Source organism: Hyaena hyaena, unplaced genomic scaffold (genome assembly GCF_003009895.1).
Source record: "Hyaena hyaena isolate Hyena2069 unplaced genomic scaffold, ASM300989v1 scaffold_896, whole genome shotgun sequence".
NCBI classification, from domain to species: Eukaryota; Metazoa; Chordata; class Mammalia; order Carnivora; family Hyaenidae; genus Hyaena; species Hyaena hyaena.
This window is the reverse complement of record NW_024081528.1, coordinates 90710-110469: the sequence shown is the minus strand read 5'-3', so window position 1 is coordinate 110469 and position 19760 is coordinate 90710. Positions and strand designations below refer to the sequence as shown.

Below are 19760 nucleotides of genomic sequence, written 5' to 3'. Positions count from 1 at the left end.
TCAGGGGATAAAGCAAATGTGGCATAAACTGAGTATTTATTTCTAATCCTTCTAAACAGCTAGAAATTAGGCAACATCAAGAGACAGAATGATGTGCTAAAAAAGGCTCAGACTTTGGATCCTGACAGAGCCCAGTTCAGATTTATACAGATCAGGGCTTAAATTCCAGAGCTTCCAAGGTGTTTGGCCCTGGGCAAATTCTTAGTTGCAAGTTCATCTTTTATAAAGTAGGGATAATAGTACCTGTCTGGCAGAATTATTGTGAGGAATCACAATCAGATGTTATAGACACACATACACACACACACACAACTTAGCACAGTGCCCTGCACATGATAAGTACTGTTTTCCATAAGTGGTAGCTATCATTAGATATAAGACTGCAGTCTGACTTAAAGAAAATCTATTTAAAATACTTGGTACATATTTGGCTTAATAAATGGTGGCTAGTATAGAACTATATTCATATCAGGAGAAAATATTGACTCTTTTTTGTGTTCCTAATATTTAGTAATTTATTTTCTTAATGTTTAATTTTAAGTAAGGCATAAAAGATGCTTACAACTTGGATACTACTGATTGCACAATACTGGTGGCAAGTGAAAAAAAGCATTTAATAAGATTCCTTGATTTGTGTGTGTGTGTGTGTGTGCGTGTGTATTTGTATGTATGAGTGTCAGAGAGAGAGAGACTAGTTCAGTTATGATTAAAAAAACTTTAAACTGGCAAAAATATGTTAAAAAAACAGTTAAATTGGTATTGCCTGATATTTAGAAAAAGCATCCTTCCTGCAAATCATTCTCACTTTCATGAAATGCACAAATAAAGTGTTCTGTTTCAGGTGATTTATAGTTAGTATCATGTATTAAGGCAATTAGAAAGTATATGTTTAGTCTTCTTGAGGTATGTATTTCCTAGAGCGCAAAATATTACTATATTGGAGAGCAGTAGCATAACTTGACATAACAGACTTGAAAAAAGAAGAATGGGCATTATTTATAGGTCTGCACTCCATGGCTTCTAAATTCAAACTGGACTCTCATTTGAGGTGGGCCCCTGCTGGCTCGGTAGAGCCTGCCTGTGAGCAGGTAGAACCCTGTACTGTCATCCTTCACTACTGCCCACAACACCTGACCCCTAGAGCCCAGCCACTTGGGTCCCCAAGGCTGCTGTGCCGCTCCAGGGGCCAGGGATCTAAGGCAGGCACCTGTGAGCTGGCCCACACTGCCGCCCAGCTGGGAGGCACAGGCCCTGGTATGCAGCTCCCTCATGACATTGGGCCAGTGGGCTGGGATAAGGGAAGTCCACCCGGTGGTTCCCAAACCCCATGTGCAGCATATTCAACTGTGGAACATGTTTACCATATAACTGTCTGGGTGCCTTCTGCTGGACTTGATACAGCTTGGGAATTTGCATTTTACCATGAGCGTTAGATCATTTGAGACTTCTGGGGAGTCAACTGCCTGTAGGCGGGTTTTGGTTATTTTCTTTGTACAAAGTAGAATTTCATGTCATGCCTCCAATAAGCCTAAGGATAAAGAAAAAGCTACAAGTGTGACATCAAGCTAGTTGAGACAAAGTGGCTTGCATCAACCAATGGACATGCCTAGGATAGACAACTTTTATAAAACTGAACGTGGCTTAAATGATTAATTTACACATAACTAGAGAGACAAAATGATGGTTACCAGAGGGGAGATGGGTGGGGGAATAGGTGAAATAGGGGATGGGGATTAGGGAGTGCACTTATGATGAGCACTGGATACTATATGGAACTGTTAGATTGAATATTGTACACCTGTAATTAATAGAACACTGTATGTCAATTATACTGGAATTAAAATAATAATAAAAAATAAATAAAAATGATTAATTTATACAGATAGTTAACTTACTGACAGTTTCTCATTTAAGACATTTTCAGATAGTCTGAAGAGCATTTAAAGTTACACAGTTTAGGGCGTCTGGGTGACTCAGTGGGTTAAGTGTCTGATTTCAGCTGAGGTCATGATCTCATGACTCATGAGTTTCAGCCCTGCATTGGGCTCTGCACTGATGGTGCAGAACCTGCTTGGGGTTCTCTCTCTCCCTTTCTCTCTCTGCCCCTCCCCTCTCACTCTTTCTTTCTTTCTAAATAAATAAATAAATAAAATAAAACATTAAAAATATTTGTTTATTCTTGAGGGAGAGAGAGACATAATGTGAGTGGGCGAGGGGCAGAGAGAGAGAGAGGGAGACACAGAACCTAAAGCAGGTTCTAGGCTCTGAGCTGTCAGCACAGAGTCTGATGCAGGGCTTGAACTCACAAACCATAAGATCATGACCTGAGCTGAAAGACGCTTAACCCACTGAGCTATCCAGATGCCCCAACAAATAAACTTAAAAAAAAAAAAGTTAGATAGCTCAATTCTTACATGCTCATAACACATCTTGCTGCTTCAGAAGTATTATTCAATTCTTTATTCCTTTTTAAAAATTTTTAAAAATATTTTATTTATTTCTGCGAGAGAGAGAGAGAGAGACAGTGTGAGCAGAAGCAGGGTCAGAGAGAGAGAGGGAGACACAGAGTCTGAAACGGACTCCAGGCTCTGAGCTGGCAGTCAGCACAGAACCCGACGCGGGGCTCAAACCCACGAACCGTGAGATCATGACCTGAGCCGAAGTCGGACGCTTAACCAACTGAGCCACCCTGGCGCTCCTCAATTCTTTATTCTTTATTCCTTTGATATACAATTTCAATAGAGGTGTAAAGGACAAAGAGGCGAGGCCTCTTTTAAATTTTGCTAATCCTCCCTTTCTCTACCGCTGCTGTCACTGCTTTTTATCATCTCCTTGCCCTTGTTTAATGCTGTCAACATTCATTTGTATGTATCCCTCCTGCTCAGGCATTTACATGTTTATACAATCTAACTTATATGGACCCAAACCCCAAGTCCTAGAAAGTCTTTATTCACTAAGAATGTTCCTTCAAGACAAATATGAGCCAAGTATAACCTAGAACCAAGGTAGTGGTCTCATTCCACTGGGTCAAAATCAACTGTGATGATACGAGACCAGATGACAGAACTGAGACTCCAGTTAATACTCTTTTCATTATGTGACGTGAACTTGTTCAGAACAAGGTGCATCTCCTGGGGTTAAATCTAGAACATTTTCTGAGCTTTGTTCCCTCGTCCAGGTTGAGCACAACTTAGATGTCTCTAAGACAGCTGGAGTCATCTCAGTGACAAAAGTAACTGGGAGAGTTTAGGAATATTAATCAGGAAATAAATATAAATCATCAAGTTCAGAGCACCATCCAAGCTGTCAGGATATTTAGCTCTGCTCATAATCCATGGGGCTAGTTACTTCTCCCCCGGGAACTAGTTTTCTCATCTGTAAAATGAGAATTGAACTTGGTGGTGGGGGGTGGTCCATAGGGACTCTGGCACTCCTCATTTCCAAGTGTCTGTAGTAGAGAGCATGGCTAAACTCCATCACATTTAATATTGAACCCCAGAGAGAAATGGATGGAATTCCTTAGTACATCAGACCACCAAAGCCACCAAAAGTAATTTGAGCTGTCTCCGGGAACTTTTATCACTGTTGTTAGCTGACTCATTAGGAAGGGGCTGAACTGTTCTAGGTGGTCATTGAAGAGATCTAAGGGGATTCTTCACTGTTAGGTTGCTGGGAGCCTTATTAAGGAAGGCAGATTGGGTATTGTAGGTAATTAATTTGATTGAAAATTTGGTGTCATGTAAAGCTAAAATAATTGGGAAAGTATTCTTGGCAAGAACATTACACACACACACACACACACACACACACACACACGGAATAATTATAATTATGTTTAAAAGACTGTTTCCACTCCAACTCAGTTGGGATGAGAGTGTTGGTAAATGACAGCCTTCACACTGAGTGGAAGTGGTTAGTAGGAGTCTGGTTTGGTCGGTCCCTGGATCAGAAGATAATTATTTAGTAGAACCTGGAATGAAAAGTGGAGGTTTGGGTGTGAAGAGATGGTGACAGTGTGAGCAGCCCTCTCACTGTAAAAGAGAAGTTTTTAATGAAGTTTCCCCAGGTATTTCTGACTGTCTCACACTATTTAAGTATATACCGTGATTTTAGTATACTATCAAAATGTAAGCTTTGAGGAGGGAGACTTGTTATTCCAAATATGATTACATAATTTTTTTGACCATCTCAGGGCTGGCTAAGGTGCTTTCATAAAGTGGTTTGTAGAAAACTTACGGCTAGAACTCCTCAAAGAGTCTTTCTTGTTAAAAAAAAAAAATCAGTGTGTGGGATGCAACTTTTATCAGGAAAATACCTAGAAAGATCTCATATTACTTTGACTTCCTTCGCTAACAGGCCTATTTAAAACTACAAACATTGGTTCAGGTTGTTGGGCCCACAGTTACTAATTTTTCTGTAGAGTTGGTTGATAGGTATAGTTAAGGGTTACTTAACATTTCTAAGCATTAGATAAAAATCTTTCACTCTCTTTTCTGAAATTGTGTGATTTCTTTTAGCCAGAATTGTCTGAAAGTTAGCGAAATTACACCCATGTAGTTAAACAAATTTTGTGACTATGAGTAGAAAAAGGGAAGGAATGTTAGTATATTGTGGTTATCATATTAAATTAGTATTCCTAATTAAGCTTCCTGACTCCCTTCTAAGTTGTGTTTGGTATTCACTAGTGGTTTTTGTTTTCCTTTTTTTATTCCATAAACAAACTCTTAATTTATGAATAAAAAATGAACAGAACCTATGCCTCATCAGATTGGTTACCCTCTGGAGAAAAGAACCCTAAGTGAAAACACACACAGACACACACACAGACACACATAAATATGCATACACCCCTGCCACTTATATGTACACAAATAAATGCATTAAAAAAGCTGTGATCTCATTATCCATCTCCTCTAACAGCTGTGATAAACTGCAAAGTTAGCATTTTCTGTTTACTGATAAATTCTGTGGCTAGCTTTGTGTAACCATAGACTATGTGGCATTATACCTTGACCTATGGTTGTATATAAAGCTTAAAACCACATGGTTTTTGTATCAAGGTCTAGTACTTTTGGTTTTTAGAAGCACCTATTACATTTTGGTGCTCTAAAACCTTAAATAATATAAAGTTTTCATACACGCAAAAAAGCGAATTGCTTACAACTTCATGTTGGTGCATAGATAGCACGTTCAGGACACTTAAGATTTCTTTAAGTTTAAAGTTTCTAAAATAAGAAGTCATATTTTTAACATTGCTGTTTTAGACTCAACACATTGCCTGAAATGGAAAATGGCAAGCAGTTGTGTATAACATCATGGTTGTTCTAACTGTTGCAGGAGAAAATGGAATCCCATCGAAGGATGCACCGGTCCTTCAACTGGAGTCTGCAAAGGGACAAGAGAAATTTGTGGAGATGCTAAAGAGCCAGCACATGATTATCCCTGATTTGTGCCAGAAACTCACAAAACAACAGCAAATATTGATTAACCAGCAACAGCTATTCTAGACCAGTGGAAGAAAATGCATGAGCAAATGGAAGTGATGAAGGTTCCGTATGGCATATTCTTCCATACTAGGAAGCAGATGTCTTTCCATAGCTTGCAGGAGTATGACCAGCATTCTTTTGAAACTCATCTTCAGGGACTGCAGAATCATATCAGATATCATCTCCAGAGGTCATACACTGCAGAAAGTTGAAGCTGCTGTGAAAGTAATTAATGTTGGGGTGGGGGGAAACTTCTTAGACTGTAGCCTTTGCAAAAGTGATGAATTTTGCAATTTTTAAGAGACCATCACAGTGTGAAAAATGAACTTTCTGCCCTGCTGGGTTCTCCCCACTTGTCTGAATGTTTCACAGACATGGATCAATCCATCAGGTGAAGTATTATAATTTTATCTATCATAATTAAGGATTTAAAAATACCTCTGTAAAGCAGTGGGCTGTCTTCTCTAAAGTTGTTGAAGTAATTATGACCTTTAAGTTTAGTTTTACTTGGTTAAATGTGAATATGTTAATATAAAATACTTCAAATTCATTTTTAAATGGTACATAGTGAACAAACTGAAAAGCTTTATTTGCCAAAAATACATTGGTAAAAGTAGTGTAACCTAAATAATCTCTAATGTACAAATTTGCAAACAATATAAATAAATTTGGCTAGCATATTTCTAGCTCCAAATTTCTTTATCTTTCATAATTTGGTGAGAAAGGTACATATTTTCCTCAAAATAAGATGGCCAAGTCAGCATTTCAGTGTCCTTATATCATCTCTATTTTTATGATTATTGTGCTTTTCAGGATAGAGATGAATACATTGAATCTCCAAATATATGTGGTGAAAAGATAAAATGTCTGAATACCTCATGGTAATCTATTTATGAAGTACCTAGTTTTCGTAACAGTGAAGGAAATGATAATAACAGGCCCAGATTTGAGCATCTGAGGCTTTTTCAAACAAATACATCCTCTTACAAATTTAAACACACAGGCCATTGATCCTTGCTCAAGTGCATACAGATTAGTAAATTTCTGGACTTTCTGGGAAAAATTCTAGGTCTAAATTTCTTCCTTTTATTTCTCGGTATTTTTTTAAATCCCTCAACCTCTGCCTGTGAATTTTTAGGAAACACAAGGGTAGTTTACTCATTAGCAAAGGTGTATGTAATTTAAAATGTGAATTGGATGTTAACAATGCATTTGAAAGCCAAAAAGACTTGAGTTAGGTTGTTTGGATTTCCTGGATGATTCCTTGAATTCAGGTAACTGACCCAGTTCATAAAAAGGTTAGGACTAGTTCTATGATAAAGGAGGAACTCCCTCATGGCTGATGGAGGAGTTCATTATCAGGGTTAAATTATGGTTTCTTTTCTCTCTGGGCAGAGTCCATTTTTCAGTGATAAAAAAGAATGAAAGACTGTGGTCCCAGAACACCTTCCTTTGTGGGTTGAGCTCACTGAGCTGACGGAATAGAGCAAGGAAGCTCCTGCTTTTTCCCCTCTTACTGAGAGCTGAGAGCAAGGGACTACTCTTTATCACTCTTCCCATCATTAGTTGCTAGGAAGAAGAGAGATGATTCAGGGTGGAAAACTGCACATGCGAGGGATTAGTGTATTTTGACTATAGATGAGGCTAGCAGAGAACTTGATTTTTATGAGAATTTTTAATGAGGCATGTATTAGAAAAATTTATGAGAACTTTTAATGAGATATGGATTAGAAAAGTTGTTGATTGAAGATAGAAGCCTGAAAATATAGTCTAGGCTGATTGATGCCTTGAGGTTTCTGTGGTACTTTTCCCATGTGTCAGCAAAGGATCTTGGTGTTACAGGATCATGCAAGTCCTTTTTTGGGAGTAGCCAGCAATTTTCATTTAAGCCTGTTGTCTGATTAGGTTAGAGTGTCCAGTGGGCCATGTATGTAGTTTTAGAAGTTCTGCCTTGGAACTTGGAAGTATATTTAGTTTGAATTATGATAATTTAGGGGAGTTCATTGAAACTCATGGCATGATTAGCTCACTAACTTTTGGAAAAAAATGATTGGTGCTTGTGGTTCAGAAATTTTGTTGTTTTTCTGTTTCATTTCCCCCCCTCCCTTTGAGCTAGTTATCTTTTGGAGAGTTCATAGGTTTAGAATCTTTTGGTTAAAAAAAATACCAAGAACAACAACAACAATAATGAAAAAGAGTGAAGCTAGCTTAAGAGACTTTAAGGACACCAATCCAAGAAGAATGAAAAAGAAAGAAAGGGACAAAAAGTATATTCAAAGAAATACGGGCTAAACAATTCTCTTACCTGGGGAAAGAAACAGGTATCAGATGCAGGAACCCACAGAGTAACAAATAAGATAAGACTATAGGGACCCATACTCAGATACACTATGGAAAACAGTATGGCATTTCCTTAAATAATTAAAAATAGAACTACCATATGATCCAGCAATTCCACTTCTGGGTATATATCTGAGGGAAACAATCAGTATTTCAAAGAGATATCTGTACTCCCAGGTTCACTGCATCATTATTCACAATAACCAAGATATGGAAACAACTTAAGTGCCCACTGACAGATGAATGAATAAAGAAAATGTGGAATACATATAATAGAATATTGTTTAACCTTAAAATTTTTAAATGTTTATTCATTTTGGGGGGAAGGAGGGACAGAGAGAAGGAGGGAAACACAAAAACCCAAAGCAGATTCCAGGTTCCAAGCTCTCTGTAGAGGCTGATGTGGAGCTGTAGCCCACAAACTGCAAGATCATGACCTGAACTGAAGTCAGCCTCTTAACTGACTGAGACACCCAAGAGCCCCATATTTAACCTTAAAAAAGGAGGGAAACCTTGCATTTTGTGACAATATGTGTGACCTTAGAGTGCATAATGCTAAATAAAGTAAACCACACACAGAAAGACAAATACTACATGTTATCAATTATATTTGGATTTAAAAAAAAAACCAATCTCATATAAACAAAGAATAGAATGGTAGTTGTAAGAAGCTAGATGAGAAGGTGGGAGAAATAGAGAGAGGCTGATATAAGGGTACACAATTTCAAATAAAAGATGAATAAGATCAAGAGACTCTCATCTGACCTAAAGACACATAGAGATTGAAAATGAAAGGATGGAAAAAGATATCCCATGCAAATGGAAGTGGAAAAAAAAAACAAGGTAGCAATACTTATATAAGACAAAATAGACTTTAAAGCAAAGACTGTAACACAAATTAAGAAGAGGATTACATAATGATAAAGGGATCAATCTAATAAGAAGTATAACAATTATGAATACCTATGCTCCCAAATTAGGAGCACCTAAATACATAAGGAAAATATTAATAAACATGAAGGGAGAGATTGACAAATACAATAACAGTAGGGGACCTTAACACTCCACTTACATCAGTGGATAGATCATTTAGGTGGATAATCAATAAGGAAACAGTATCTTTGAATGACACCTTAGACACGATGGACATGATATATACAGAATATTCCATAAATAAAAACAGCAGAACACACATTCCTTTCAAGTACACATGGAACATTTTCCAGGATATATTGCATATTAGGCCACAAAACAAGTCTCAATAAATTTAAGATTAAAATTACATCATGCATCTTCTGACCAAGTATAAAACTAGAAATCAACCACAAGAAAAAAACTTGAAAAAACAAACACAGGGAAGTTAAACAACATGCTGCTAGACAACCAATGGGTCAAAGCATCTGACTTTTGATTTTGGCTCAGGTCATGATCTCACAGTTTATGAGATCAAACCACATGTTGAGCTCTGCTTTGACAGCATAGAGCCTGATTGGGATTCTCTCTCTTCCTCTCTTTCTGCCCCTCCCCCCTCAAAGAATAAATAAAAAAATATATGGAGACAAATGAAAATGAAAACACAATCGTCCTAAATCTTTGGGACACAGCAAAAGCAGTTCTAAAAGGAAAACATATTGTAATACAGGCCTACCTCAAGAAACCAGAAAAACTTAACTAAACAATCTAAACTTACACCTAAAGGAACTGGGAAAAGAACAAAGCTCACGGTGAATAGAAAGAAGGAAACAATAAAGATCAGAGCAGAAACAAATGACATATCAGTGAAATCAAGATCAAGAAACTAAGAGATGGTTCTTTGAAAAGAAAAATTGATAAGCCTTTAGATAAAGTCATCAAGACACAAAAAGAAAGGGCCCAAATAAAATCAGAAATCAAAGAAATAACAACTGACATCACAAAACACAAAGGATTATAATACTACAAAAAATTATATGCTCCCAAATTGGACAACCTAGAAGTGGATAAATTCCTAGAAATATATAATCTTCCAAAAATGAATCAGGAAGAGAGAGAATATCTTAACAGACTGATATTAGTAATGAAAGTGATTTGGAAATCAAAAAGCTACCAAAAAAAAAAAAAGTCCAGGACTTAGAATTCTACCAAACATTTAAAGAAGAGTTAATACCTATTCTCCTCAAACTATTCTGAAAAATAGAAGACAGAAAGCTTCCAAATACATTCTATAAGGCCTACATTACCCTGATACCAAAACTAGACAAAAACTGCAAAAAGAAAGGAAGGAAGGAAGGAAGGAAGGAAGGAAGGAAGGAAGGAAGGAAGGAAGGAAACAAGGAAGGAAGGAAGGAAGCAAGGAAGCAAGGAAGCAAGGAAGCAAGGAAGCAAGGAGGGAAGAAAACTACAGGCCAGTATCCCTGATGAACATAGCTGCAAAAGTCCTCAAAAAAATACTGGCAAACTACACTCAATAATACATTAAAGGTTCATTCACCACAATCAAGTGGGATTAATTTCAGAGATACAAGGATGGTTGAGTATCTGCAAATCAATCCACATGATATACCACAGTAACAAAATGAAAAATAAAAACTATATGATCATCTCAATAGATGCAGAAAAAAGCATTTGACAAAATTCAACATTCATTTATGATAAATATCTCAACAAAATGGGTTTAGAGGGAACAGACCTCAAAATAATAAAGGCCATATATGAAAAACATACAGCTAATATCATACTTAATGGTGAAAAACTGAGGGCTTTTTCTCTAAGTTCAGGAACAAGACAAGAATGTCCACAATCACTGCTTTTATTCCTATAGTATTGAAAGTCCTGGCTATAGAAATCAGACAAGAAAAAGAAATAAAAGCCATCCATCTTGTTAAAAAAAATAAGTTAAACTGTCACTATTTGCAGATGACATGACACTACACATAGAACACCTTAAAGACTCCACTGAAAAACTATCAGAGCCAATAAATGAATTCAGCAAATTTTCAGAATACAAAATTAATGCACATAAATTGGTTGCATTTCTATACACTAATAATAAAGTAAAATAAAGAGAAATTAAGAAAACAATTCCATTTACAATTGCACTAAAAAGAAAAAAAAAGCTAGGAATATACTTAACCAAGGAGATTAAAGATCTATATTCTGAAAACTCTAAATCATTTGATGAACGAAATCGAAGATGACACAAACAAATGGGAAAATATTTCATGGCTCATGGATTGGAAGAATTAATATTTTTAAAATGTCCATACTACCCAAAGCGATCTACAGATTCAGTGCAATCTCTATCAAAATACCAATATTTATATAGACCCACAAAAGACTCTGAATAGCCAAAGCTATCTTGAGAAAGAAAAACAAAGCTGAAGGTATCATAATCCCAGATTTCAAGATATACTGCAAAGCTATAATAATCAAAACAGTATGTTACTGGCACAAAAACATAGACAAATAATTGATGAAAGAGAATAGAGAGCCCAGAAATAAACCTACACTTATATGGTCAATTAATCAATGACAAACAAGCCAAGGATATACAATTGGTAAAAGACAGTCTCTTAAACAAACAATACTAGGAAGACAAAACAGCTACATGCAAAAGAGTGAACTGGACCACTTTCTCATACCATATACAAAAATAAACTCAAAATGGATTAAAGACCTAAATGTGAGGCTTGAAACCATAAAACTCCTAGGAGAAAATATAGGCAGTGACATCTTTGATATCAGCTGTAGCAACATTTTTCTAGATAGGTCCCCTCGGGCTAGGGAAATGAATGCAAAAATTAACTATTGGGACCACACCAAAATAAAAAGCTTTTACACAGTGAAGGAAATCATCAATGAAACAAAAAGGTAACTAACCTACTGAAAAGGAAAAAGATATGTGCAAGTGATTTCTCTGATTAAGGGTTAATATCTAAAATATATAAAGAATTTAGTACCCAAACCCCAAATAATTCAATTAAAAATGGCAGAAGACCTGAAGATACATTTTCCCAAAGAAAACATATAGATCGACAACAGACTCATGAAAAGATGATCAAATCACTAATCACCAGGAAATTCTAAATTGAAACCACAATGAGATATCACCTTATGTCTATGGAATGGCTAGAATCAAAAAAATAGGAAATAACATGTGTTGGTGAGGATGTAAAGTAAAAGGAACTCTCATGCACTACTGGTGGAAATGTAAATTGGTATAGCCACTGTAGAAAACAGCATGAAGTTTCCTCAAAAAATTAAAAATAGAATCACCTTATCATCCCGTAATTCAACTACTAGGTATTTACTCAAAGAAAACAGAAATAGTAATTTGAAAAGATACATGCACCACTATGTTTATTGCAGCATTATGTACAATATTTGAGACGTGGAAGCAACCCACGTCTCCATTGATAGATGAATGGTTAAAGAAGATACCATGTGTGTGTGTGTGTGTGTGTGTGTGTGTGTGTGTGTGTGTGTGATATTACTTAACCATAAAAAAATAGGAGATCTTGCTATTTGTGACAACATGTATCTAGAGGGTATTATGTTAAGTGAAGTAAGTCAGGCTGAGAAAGAAAAATATCATATGATTTGTTTATATGTGGAATCTGAAAACCAAAACAAAGGAATAAATAAGCAAAAAACAGAATCAGACAAATTAATACAGAGAACAAACTGATGGTTGCCAGAAGGGAATAGGATGGGGGGATGGGCAAAATGAGAGAAGGGTAGTGGAAGATACAAGCTTCCAGTTATGGAATTAAGAAGTCATGGTATTGAAAGGCAGAACATAGGGAATAGAGTCAATGGTACTGTAATAGGGTTTTATGGTGACAAATGGTAGCTACACTTGTGGTGAGCACAGCATAATGTATGAACTTGTTGAATTACTGTGTTGTACACTTGAAACTAATATAGCATTGTATGTGAACTATACTCAAATTAAATTAAAAAAAAGATAAATCAGATCTGAGAATCCAGTATATAATACAGTCACTAAAGCTTATAATATTATGGTATTTAATTGAAATTTGCTAGGAGAGTAGACCCTAAGTGCTCTCACTAAAAAAAATAATAAATATGTGAGGTGACAGAGGTGTCGATCATCTCAATGGTACGAATTTTTTAATGATATGTACATATATCAAGTCATTGTGATATACACTTTAAATATATTAGTATTTGATTTATCAACTATACTTCAGTAGAGTTGAAAAAAAGATTGGTTCAGCTACTTTTCTATTCCTTCTGTTATATACACACATATAATAAATATGGGTATATATATGTTTATATATGAAAATGCTTATACACGGCTTTTAGTGTTTAGCAGAATAGTATCTTAAATTTAGAAAGAAGCTGTGTGGAAACTTTCTACACCTCTCTTTATTATTATTTTTTAAATATTTATTTATTTGTTTTGAGTGAAAGAAAGAGAGAGCATTCAAGCAGAGGCAGGGCAGAGGGAGTGTGAGAGAGAGAATCCCAAGCAGACTCCACGCTCAGCGTGGAGCTGATGCGGTAATCAATCTAATGACCATGAGATCATGACCTGAGCAAATATCAAGAGTCCCTCACCTAACTGACTGAACTAACCATGTGCCCTTCTACACCTCTCTTTAAAGGGATATAACAGTGAGGAGGGGGATATGAGCTCACTAGGTGTCAACTGAGCAGCCTGAAGAGAAGTACTTCAGAGTACTCATGTCAGCAGCAGGACCCGGGTGGAGCTGACCATGTTCTTGAATTATGCGTCAGGAATACTTATCAGTTTTGCAACCTAAGCAAAGACTACCATGTGTTGATCTTCACATGCCACTCTGCTTGTTTGGTTTCATGACAGAGGGTGATGGGCACAAAGGCTTAGACATCAACATTGACGCACTACCTAATTACCTATTGTCCAATTAAAACAATTGTTTTTTTAAGTAGGCTCCAAGCTCAATGTGGGCTTGGTCTCACAACCCTGAGAACAAGAGTCACATGCTCTATGGCCTGAGCCAGCCAGGCACCTCATCTATTGCCCTATTTTTAAAATGAACTCTGACCCACCTATAATCAGCTTATCACATGATGGGAAGGTTGGCTGGTTCACCAAATCTGGAACCATCGTTTGTTTTCCACCAGGCCTTGTATTCCATGGGTCCTACTGATGTCTATGAAGGGTTGTCCTTGATCTCTTATATCAGCAAGAAGGGTATCCATGTGGGACTGATGAATATATGCAAATCTGCTGTAAGTTACCCATATACATCATTCAATCTCTGGATCACCAAGGTACAGGCTGGAGCTCTGATGATCCTTGAGATTCTCTCACCTGATCAGTGCCATGTATGGTATTTTTGGAGATGGCTCTGATGACAGTATCTTTAGCTTCATCTGGATCCCATCAGCAATTCCTATTGCTCTTTCAGCCACTATTTCCAAGACAGGATTGCTTACTGGGGCTGTAAGGCACAAACCTACTTAAATCCAATGAGAAGTAGATACAGCTGGTTTCTTCCAGAGAGTTTGTTCAGAAGTGTTTTAGATTTCCTGCCAAAGGGCATTGCTAATGTTGCCATTAATCTAAAGCTGTTCCATTCATGTAGTATAATTAAAGTTACTTCAAGTCAGTTGCCTCATGATGAGATGCAACCAGCCTCAAATGGTCAGCGACATGGTGGTCAGATGACTGAAGGAAGTCTGTGGGCTACTGTAAGTCTGTGGTCTTCTTTTGAGGTTCATAATGACACTATGATCTCTGTTTCTCCAGAAGTGCAAATAGAAGGATCAATTGGATGGCTCAGTAACATGGCACCAGCATATTTCTTTTATGGATTGCCTCCTAACTTCCTTGGGGAATAAAGAAACCGAATTGACAGCTTTTGGATTGTCCTTGGGGAACACTATCTAATGTTTACATATTGTGATATCAACATTTAAAAGAACTGTATTTTTGAAATATATTTGAGTCATCGTGAGCTGACTGCATTCCATAAAAAGATGACCCAATCTGTCTTTTTAAATATACACAGATTTCAGTCTTATTTATAAGTTTTATTTCTTGTGGGTTGGGGTTAGAGTTGGGTTAAATATAAACTCAAATTTTAAGTATTTATTATAGTAAATTCAGGACTTAATACTTATTTGGACAACAAAGCATGTTACTAAATTAATGCTATGGAAATTTTGTAGATCTAACTTTAGGTTAAGTGAATACATACCCATATTGGTTTACACAAAGCTTAAGAACACTTAAAACAATGTGTTTGGTGCTTCTTACACATCATATTAACTATGGTAACAACAATAAGGCTTTTATGATTTAAAGTTGGATTAAATGATGATATTCAATGTATAAATGCTGAAACTATCAATCCTATTAGTTATGCTGACTTTTATTTATTTATTAATCACATTTATTTATACTCTTGCTCTTTTTTTGCCTTTTAGGGGCTTTCATCAAGCATACTTTAATTACTTCCTTATTTTTAGAACCCTCAAGAATTCTTGCCTTTTGTTACTTTGCTTTGTTTGCTTTGTTTCCTTTGCATTAGTACCCCCCGAAAATCAGTTGTAAGCATACAATGTGTAAAGATGGTTATAATCGCTGTGCTTTTTTTCATTGTCTCTGCTCTATAAAATTGCACGACTTCTTTTTAAAAATTATAAAAGGCCAATGGAGAAAATGCAGTATCCAACTTAGCCATGTATAGGATCGGATTGAACGATGGTGACTTTACTACTGGTGTCTTTTGCAGCTATTTGGGAGCATTTCTGTTGGCACCTACAGATTTGTTGACTATTCCATTAATACTTGGGAGATCAGCAAAGTGCCTTTGTTCTAGCCTCTAACCCAGCTAATGAGCAAAGAAAGGCAGACTTCATGTCTAGAGGATAATCAAAGGAGCTTTATCTGACAGACTGAAATGTTCAGTACCAAAGCCAAGATAAAAGTTCTTCTTTGTTTCAGCTATGAATAACCAATACCTCAACACTATTCAGTGCCATTGGGCTTAATAACTTGGACATATAAGAGGGAGCCTGTGTCCGTGGTGTGGTTGTGAAATCAAGCTTTGAGATGAAGCTGAAGGGCTGGTGAGAAGTAAAAGTCTCTGATCTATGAGACTGTGGTTCTCAAGCCTGCTGCAGATGATGCTCTTGGCTCTGTGTGTGGCTGGTTTTCAGCCATATTAAGTGGCAGTGTGCGTGCCACTTAAATATTTTTTACTGTTGTTAATGCAATGTTTCCTAATCATATAATTAATCTTGTAAGAGCTAGTTTTCTATTAAAAGCTAGCTTTTTATCAAAGCTAGATTTCTGATTGAATATATTTCAGAATTCCTAGCTTTTAGTACTGGGATATATATCCATATATCATAAATCCCATATTAGGGGTATAAATTATAGTTTATTATATGTAAATTTTGTTCAAACATCGGGATGCTGATTTATGCATATTATAACTTTAAAAATTAGCTCAACTGCTACACATAAGAATTAAAGGTACTTACGGGGCGCCTGGGTGGCTTAGTCGGTTAAGCGTCCGACTTTCGCTTAGGTCATGATCTCACGGTTCGTGGGTTCGAGCCCCGAGTCGGGCTCTGTGCTGACTGCCAGCTCAGAGCCTGGAGCCTGTTTCAGTCTGTGACTCCCTCTCTCTCTGACCCTCCCCTGCTCACTCTCTCTCTCTCTCTCTCTCTCCTAGAAATAAATAAAACATTAAAAAAAAAAGAATTAAAGTTACTTAAGGAAGAAATAATTTTTTTTCTGGGATTTATGATTCTTTCAATTACACTTTGATGTCTTAGCTAGGGTTGCCATAATAAAATATCATAGATTGGATGGCTTAAACAACAGAAATTTGTTTCCTCACAGTTCTTGAGGCTGGAAGTCTAATCAAGGTCTCAGATGATTTGGTTTCTGGTCAGAGCTAACTCCCTGGGCTTCTTGCTATGTACTCACATGGCCTTTTTTTTTCTTTCTTTTTTTCTTTGGTGGACACAGAGGGAATGGTATGGGTGTAGGGGTCATTGGTTGGAGAGAGGGCTCTCAGGTCTCTATAAGGATATTAATCCTATTGGATCAGATCCCACGCTTATGACCTCATTTAATCTTAATATATATAAATATAACCTCTCTAGGGATTAGGACTTCAACATATGAATTTTGAGAGGGACACAGACATTTAGTTCATAACAACTGGTAATCCAAAGTTTCACACAGAAAAGGTAAATTACCCTTTACTTTATGACAACTGGATGGAGCTTCCACATATACTTGGGAGAATTAATTTATAAGATACTGTTGTAATTGATATTTGAATAAGAGGCATAGACATACCACAGATTAATGTGAAGTTGCTTTCATTCTTTTTTTAGCCATTTACACCTAATGGAGTAATATCAATACCATTCTTTCATTGTGTGTAAGCTAATTAAAAACACACATATATCATTTATTCCCATCACACTCCTAATAACCATTGTTGAACAATTATCATGTGCTAGAACATGGTATATATATTATATACATTAATTATATACATATATTACATAATTAATTACATACATATATACATTAACTATATACATATATTAATCTTTATGGTAACTGTGTTAGATAAGTGGTATTTTACTCTCTTTATGGTGGTGTGGAGAAGTAAATGACTTACCAAGTTCATGAGCCTTGTCCAGGCAGAGGCATTATTTGAACCCTGTTTGGCTATCTCAAACTTTGTGCCTTTTTCTTGCACCACTGTTTCTTAAAAGAGGGTATTACATGTCCAGGGATGTAATGGAACCAAAGATGGTACTACATTGGGATTCCCCAACTTCAAGATTCTGGTTGTTTAGCCTTGTTTCTATTAACTGGGCAGGATAGCCATAAGACTGCTCTATTTAAATAAGCCCAACACTGAAGCCCCTGCCTATTGAATTTCAAGAGAAACTTTTCAAAGAAATATTTTCAAGTAGCCATCTTGAGAGCTGTAGCTATGTACAACTTAAATGATAGTACAAAGTAACTTAGGTCAAGCTGTATTTCTACAGGAAAATCTGAAGCCTGAATAAATCACATCAGGATTTACCAATAGTTATCTGGTAGGTAGGAAGTATTAAATGAACTTCATAAAAGCATGAAGTCAGCAGATGCCAGAGTAAATGCTGGCTACTGGGCATGAATGTAGACTTCTGACATAATACAGGATAGCTTTAAGGAAGTGCCAAGATAAAAATAAATTAGAGAAGAAATAATTAAGTTCCATTCCAGTTTTTGACCATGCCTGCCAAAGCAGGCTCTCTGTAAACTTGGTTTTCATTAAAATCACCTTGGTCAGAGAAAGGTTTAACTTATGGTTAAATATGATAGGAAGTTGTCATTGAAGGGATATATAAATATTGCAAATTCATGAAGCATCCCATTCCATCTTTATCTTAGGCTGAGTTGGATAAGTTTGTTCATATATTTCAAATGATAGTTAATTAAAATTTGAAGCATTTAAAGTGTCATATAAAGTTACAAATTCTTTCATTGCGATGATAGCAATTCAGCAGTTTTAGAATTTCTTTTTATAGTTTTTGTAATTGTTTACTAGAGATTTTGAGATTCTAGTACTGTGTTAAATTTGCAAAGGTGGATTTAGATAGCACTGCAATGAGAGTTTAACACACATAAGATTGTGAAAGTAATTGATTCTATTTTAGAGTGGTGTTCATATGACTAATTCAAAAAGAAAATGAAAATGTTCGAAAACGGATCATGGTGATGATCACACAACTCTGTGAATATTCTCAAAATCATTGAATTGTATATTATAAGTGGGTGAATTGTATGGTGTATGAATTATATCTCAGTAAAATGTTACAATTATTTTTAAGTAAGAAAAAGGGAGGATTTGGAACTGAGAGACAATAAATTGATTGCTGGTAGAAATCTCAACACTTTGGACAACAATGTAGCCATTTTGCTATGTTAAATTTTTAAAAAGCCCCATTTTTTTTTTAACAGGGAGCTACTAAAGATGTCTAAAGCCCAAATAAGATAGGTAAGTTACTCAGAACATGTTTTTCCTGACTCCCAGTTTATTGTTTGTTGTACAAGACAATAGTACTTCAAGAGAGTCTTTAAGAAAGGATTCCAACAGGGGCGCCTGGGTGGATCAGTCAGTTGAGCATCCGACTTCGGCTTAGGTCGTGATCCCTAAGATCATGATCCATGAGTTCTAGCCTCACGTTAGGCTCTGTGCTGACAGCTCAGAGCCTGGAGCCTGTTTCAGATTCTGTGTCTTCCTCTCTCTCTGCCCCTTCCCATTTCTCTCTCTCTCTCTCAAAAATAAATAAACATTAGAAAAAAAGGAAAAAATTGCAACAACCTCTCTCTTTCCCAGAGAGAGATGCTCTCTGAGAGCAGAGACCTAGCAGAACTCTGTAGCAGAACTTACCTATATCTGACTTAGATGTGTTAAAAGGACAAGGTATCAATTTGTTAAGGTGAAAACTACAGGTCTGAGTATGAACATGGCCTCAAGTCCAGGTACAAAAAACAGCTGGTTGGGAAAAATATATTACCAGTCTGAAGATAAAAGGACTGTAGATGGAATGAAGGTAATATTTTGAATTAAATTACTAAGAATTTTGGATTTTTGATAAATATAGACTTCTTTCTTAACACAAGAGAACACTATTTCTTACATGCATTACCATTGTAGTGCTTTACGTTTTAAACTCTCAAGACAGAAATCAATATGGACACAATTCTGGATCATGCTTTAAATAACTTCTTTCTGGGAGCTGGGGGGGTCCTAGGTGGCTTAGTTGGTTGAGTCTGACTTTGGCTCAGGTCATGATCTCGAGGTTCGTGGGTTCAAGTCCCACATCGGGTTCTGTGTTGACAGCTCAGAGCCTGCCTGGAGTCTGCTTCAGATCCTGTGCCTCCCTCTCTCTCTGCCCCTCCCACTCTCACTC

The 19760-nt window shown here is 36.4% G+C and overlaps 1 long non-coding RNA gene across 1 annotated transcript in view; it reads left to right on the top strand.

The window, feature by feature from the left end:
* The window catches only part of LOC120222625, a 44611-nt gene that overhangs the window by 1528 nt on the left and 23323 nt on the right, over positions 1-19760 (top strand). The window contains exons 2-3 of the long non-coding RNA XR_005526090.1: positions 5338-5877; positions 18805-18841. This is a non-coding gene — a long non-coding RNA (uncharacterized LOC120222625). The remainder of the gene's footprint in view (positions 1-5337; positions 5878-18804; positions 18842-19760) is intronic.